Source organism: Oryx dammah, unplaced genomic scaffold (genome assembly GCF_014754425.2).
Source record: "Oryx dammah isolate SB20612 unplaced genomic scaffold, SCBI_Odam_1.1 HiC_scaffold_18, whole genome shotgun sequence".
NCBI classification, from domain to species: Eukaryota; Metazoa; Chordata; class Mammalia; order Artiodactyla; family Bovidae; genus Oryx; species Oryx dammah.
The window spans coordinates 106,798,885-106,805,045 of record NW_024070202.1 but is presented as its reverse complement, the minus strand read 5'-3'; the positions used below and the strand labels follow the sequence as shown (position 1 = coordinate 106,805,045).

At 38.6% G+C, this 6,161-nt stretch overlaps 1 pseudogene; it reads right to left on the bottom strand.

Moving 5' to 3' along the window:
* Positions 1–1,570: 1,570 nt before the first annotated feature.
* LOC120877713 lies at positions 1,571–2,524 on the bottom strand (annotated as a pseudogene).
* Between the last annotated feature and the right edge of the window lie 3,637 nt (positions 2,525–6,161).

The following is a 6,161-nucleotide window of genomic DNA, read 5'->3' as shown; positions in this document are numbered from 1 at the left end:
GAAGGACTGCCCATCAACTGACTCAAAGAGACAATGGAAGAAAAAACTTTGAGAAGTCTTCAAGGGAGCATGAAGATGAGCTGCTATCGTGTTCTTTCTCCCCCTTTCCCTTTATTTCTTGTACAATTACTACTTTCCCCTCTTTTATTTAGGCTTTCTCTAAGAAGTGAGGTCTACTCTAAACTAATTCAGCTCAGTAGATTTACAAAGATGAGCTAGGGCCCTGTTGTGTGGAGGAGGAAGGATGGAAGAAGGTGTTTCTATGGAGATGGGAGGCTGACATCTGCACAGCTGACGTGACCATCTTGGTTCACCAAATTAAGTCTGTCTTACTTTACATCAGTATTGGATGAGGAAGCTTTCTTAATTAGATTAAATACATCTTAAAAATTTTATACATTATTTCAAATGTGCCTATTTTATGTGCCTATTTTGGTCTAAAGTCTAGGAAAAGAGCTAATATATTTTTCAGAGGTTGGAGAGTTTTAACATTTAAATGGTACCCTGTCAAATTCTTCATAAACTGTGAGGTTAAATTAATGAGAGTAATTATATTAGTAATTCATACTACTATCAGAAAGAGTTTGAAATGTAGCTGTTCCTGGGCCAATCCCAGCCATGCGTATATTCACCTTTAGTGAATATCCAGGTAAAACAAGACCTTTACTTGACTATTCTTCTGAGTCACCTCTGGGACCCAACGGTTGAGTTTTATCTCCAGATCTCAAAGGTCAAGCTCAAAAACATTTTTAATCAGCTTGATAGCAACACTCTCCTCAGAACAGTAATTCATTTAATTACTGGATATGGATATATAACCCACACATTATTTTTAGTGAGTCTAAAAGGTAAAAATGTTTTTGTTCCCAATGAAAACACAATAAAGCTGTTAAAATTTTTTGATTAATAAGGACCAGTGATATTATGAGAAAAAATACTATGAATATTTATACACAGGTCATTTTGTAGACAATTTTCATTTCTCTTGGGAAGATTTCTAAGAGGAAAATTGCCGGGTCATGTGGTAAGCATATGGTTAATTTTATAAAAAATTGCCACTTTATACCCTTAACAGAAATTGCCACTTTATGCTCTTAACAGTAATGAGTTCACATTGCTCCATATCTGTACCAGAACTCAGCACTACCAGTATTCTTAATTTTAGTCATTTGAGTGGGTCAGCTGGTTTTTAAAAAAGAGTTATGCATTTGGAAGTCAAAGTACATATTTCTAAATTTAAAAAAAGAACAAATAGTCCAAAGAAAGATCCATGAATAGGCCTATGATTACAAACAAAATTATAAAGCAAAACATGGTGTTTTTTCATTATTCTAGGGTCATATGAATGGAGACTGAACAGTTCTATTACAGCAGTGCTTTATTTTTCTAAACATGCTGCCATGACATAGAGATATGCCCATGTCCCACACTCTAACCCAACTAATTATAGTCTCCTACCCAGCATCACCAATTCCTGGTTGCCAGGGTAATGAATCTGAAGCTTCATATCAGAGTTAAGTGGGAGAACACAAAGGCAAAGCTCTTTTGTCTAAGTGATGCTCATGATTTATCAAGTCGCCACTTTTGACGTTAATCCAGATAATTGTCCTAGAAGCTTCTGCCAGGCCCCCTTCACCTCCTTATTCCTTAGACTGTAAATCATGGGGTTCAGTACAGGCATCAAAATGGCATAGAAGACAGAGATCAGCTTCTCCTGAAGCACAGAAGGGCTGGGATTGGGCTGGATGTAAGTGAAAATGGCCATGCCATAGCACAGGACAACCACTGTGAGGTGAGAGGCGCAGGTGTGGAAGGCTTTCGTTCTCCCCTCTGTGGACTAGATCTTTAGGATGGTGGAGACGATCCTGATGTAGGACAGGAGGACCAGGCAGAAAGGTGTCATCAGCAAGACAATGCTAGAAACCATTATGGCCACCTCGTTGGAGGAGGTGTCCACACAGGCTAACCTGACCACAGCTAAGAGTTCACAGGATATGTGATCGATATACTTGTTTGTGCACATGGGCAACTGAAAGGTGATGGTGGTCTGCACGAGAGAGTTGACAGAGCCACTGACCCAGGATGTGATGGCCAGCCCAGCACAGAGCCCTCCGTGCATGATGACCGAGTACCTCAGGGGGTCGCACACAGCCACATAGCGGTCATAGGCCATCACGGCCAGGAGAACAAACTCAATCCCACCCAGGCCCGGGGAGAAGAGTAACTGGGCTGCACAGCTCACGTACGGGATCCCCTTATGTCCCGCAAGAAAATGCACCAGCATCTGAGGAACGATGCTTGTGGCAGAGGAGACATCAACAAGGGAGAGGTTGGTGAGAAAGAAATACATGGGAGTGTGGAGTCGGCTGTCCAGTCTGATCAGAAGAACAATGAGGACGTTCCCCAGCAGGGTCAGCAGGTAAGTGGCTGAGAACAGGATGAAGAGAGCGACCTGAGTGTCCCAGTCACTGGACAGGCCGAGGAGAATGAATTCTCTCACCCAAGTCTGGTTATCTGTTCCCATATAAAATAGAAGATTATTAATCTGCAGAGAGAGTCAGAAATAACAGATGCTATTGAATTAAAGAATCATAAGAATAACTTCTTAGAAGAATACTTAACATAATGATTGGCCAACCTTGACCAGATATTCTAGACCATTTATGGACCGAGAAGACAGGCCTGATTCTACTATGTATTATATCTACTCTACATAAGAGAGAGGCTAACACTTTCCTCTGGACATGATGTGATCTCATAGAGTCAGTTAAAGCTTGGAAATAATGCCGAGCCATTTTTGGAAGCTCTGTATCTTTCTGAGTTACTGCAATTTCCAGGGAGGGGAGAAGTGCAGATGACAATGGGAAGTAAAATGATTACCCATGAAGGTAAACATGGGCTGAAGTTCGCAGACTTCCCTCTATGTACCTACTACACAAAATACGGTAAAATGTATAAATTAAATATTTTTAAAGGATTTGTAAGAGACAGATATATAACAAGTAAAACTGGCAAATGATAGAAAAATCTAGAATTTGGGAACCAGAATGTAAATCTTTCTTTATGACTTAGTAGATGCTTGACCGGGTTAGAAATTTAAACTTTTGCATACCAAATTTGATAATGCTGCATACCTTAAAAGTGTATGTATGCTCAAGTGTAGATAACATGGGGAAAGTATTTTATAAACTTACTGGTCACCATACTTCAGTAGTAGCATACCACCAGGTATAACAGGAGCTGTGCCCTGTGAGAGACAGAGTAACGAATGTGCTTTCCTCATATTCCCTCCAGTTTCAGACATTAAAATAAATGAAGCAAAACCCTGAATAGATTTGAAGTCTAAGAAGTTGCCTTGGATGCTTTGAAACTCCAGGAAATTATGAGTCTCTTTGAGATTTGGTGTCTTCCATCTTTGGAAGGGGAAGAGGGCAATTTTATCTTGTTCTTTTTATTTTTCTACCCTATTTTTTACTCATTCTGACTTGCTCTTTTTTATTTTCCTATACATACGTATAGGAATATACATAGCCTGTATATATGATCTAGCGTGTATATATGATCTCAGTAAAACCGATAGTATGAAAATAATAGCTTAAGCTTCCTAGTATTAAAAGAGGAAAACAAATCTTAACTTTTGTTAACTATTTAGCAGATCTGCATAATAAGTAGATATTTTGTTTTTGAATGATTTTGCAAACATGGATGAAGTGCCATCTTCCCTGGATGCTGGAATTTCAATTGTGAATATTACCTTCCCCTCTGCTCAAACTGTAGAGCTGGAGAAGACTCTTGAGCAAGGAAATCAAACCAGTCAATTCTAAAGGAAATCAACCCTGAATATTCATTGAAAGAACTGATGTCAAAGCTGAAGCTCCAATACTTTGGTCACCTGATGTGAAGCGCTGATTCACTGAAGGACTTAAGGCAATAGGGGAAGGGGCTGGCAGAGGATGAGATGGTTAGATAGCATCACCGACTCAATGACATGAGTTTGAACAAACTCTGGGAGGTAGTAGACATTCCCCTTTGCGCTGTACAAGCTGCCTGGAGAGCATGCAGCCCAAGTCCCCCTGTGTGCCTCTCACTCACCAGCACATCTCTCTGCTACAGCTCTCACATGACTACAGATGAAGGTCAGCATCACATCTGAGGGAAAGTGTGACTTTTAAAGCCTAACAGTTCCTGCTTTGAAGCTACAATTGACCCCCGAAGAATGAGGAGGTTAGGGGTGACCAGCCTCGGTGCAGTTGAATATCCAAGTGTAATTTACAGACAGCCCTCTGCATTCCCATCTCCTCCACTTCAGCAGACTCAACCATACTTTCTTGGTGCCAGGCTGTACCATTTACTGTACTGTAGTATTTACACTGAAAAAATCTGCATAAAAGGAGACCCACACAATGCAAAGTTGTGTTGCTCAAGGGTCAACAAATTCCTTTTGAACCTCTCTGATTCAGCCTGTGCCTACTGGAAAGCAGCCGATACTCTTTCACCAGATTGATCATTATAAACTGCAAATTTAATTATAGCCTTAAATAGCTAACAGATCTTCTGATATGTAATTGCTTACAGAATTAAAACATCCTGAGTAGGAGAGTCATTGTATTTTACATTAATTGTAACATTCAATATCCTGTGCATGTTTCAGAGCAAAGCATTCTATTATTAAAACTCTACTAATACTTAAACACTTATCATGTATAAATTGGCAAATTACATTTAACCCATCAAAGAGTGTGTTTATTTTCAAAACGCATTGCTTTTGTTTTAAGATTACTTACTTAAATTTTAATACATTGGTATCCAAACGTTCCCGGTTCCTATAGTCATAAAGTCCTTCCTTAGACACCTAGTAGATTAAGAAAATAGATACAGCATCTGTATTTATTCCTTTTATATTGAGTGTCTTCTTTGTGAACTGTTTAGACATAATTATTCTATTTAAATAGGATTTTAAAATATGAATTAATTGCATTTATTGTGCTCCTTTAAATTATGTCATGAAAGAGTAGAAAACTGAGACCCTTAGAAATGGGTGGGGGGCGATGAGGGACACAGAAATTATAGGAAAAATCAGATATGACGTTTGGAGAGCAAAGTCCAATTATTCATTGTTAAAATATAACCTTTGGTGACCCTAATTAAAAGTATCTCCGTGTGTCTTCTCCCATTACCCCAGTTATTAATATAACAAATAGAACCAAAATGCCTTCGCTCTATGACAAAAAAATGGAAACAGAAAATGAGTTTTAAGATTTTAAGATTCCTAATACAACACATTTTATGTAACTTAATACAACTAACTAGTTCAATTTAGTCAGTTATGATTTTTTGTTTAAATTTTTTTAAGTGTCCATTTAAGTTTAAACCTATTGGATTCTAAACAGCATCTATGGGATTCTAAACAGTCCTGGACAGGACAAGTGAAAGTCCTGAGGACAGAAGCAGAATTCTCAACTGTGGATCCTACATACTTATATACCTGCAGATACGTTCCTTTCATGCTGATCAAAAGAAATGAGTCATACCTTTACAAAGCTGAGCTGTCCAGAGAAATGGCACTTTCATTTAAAGAAAAAGTTTCCTAACTTGTGACTCAAGAACTGATTGATGTAGACATTGAGTGTACTCATCTTGAGAAGTAATATTTGCGTCATCTCCATGTAGGGAAACAGAGCCCAGGGCCCTTTGGGTGGTTGATATCTCAAGAATGGCTTTGACATGCTAAAAGATCACTTAATTGTTTTTTCTCTTTGGGTTAACCTCTTAAGCCTGATATGGTTACCTGAGTTTTCACTTAATCAAATCCAATGTCTTAAATTCAGCTTCTCAAACATGTGCAACTTTCAGCAAAATATCTTTATGGTTTCATCATGAGAATTCTCACCTTCTTTATGTCTTGTCCCCTGTTGCTAAGACTAGAGTTCTCTTGAAGTTCCCTCTGTCGGGCAAGTCACCACAGTGCAGTCTCTGCAGCCAATTCTAGAGAAGTCAACCCTAGGGTGAGAGTTAGGAGACCAACCTAGACCTAACTCAATTCACTCCCTACATGCTAAAGGTCTTTGCATAAACCATTAATTGCTTTACATTTTAATTTGCCTGTTATCAAAAGGAAAAGCATAGTATCATGAGTGTCAAACCTTCACAAATAATTGAGA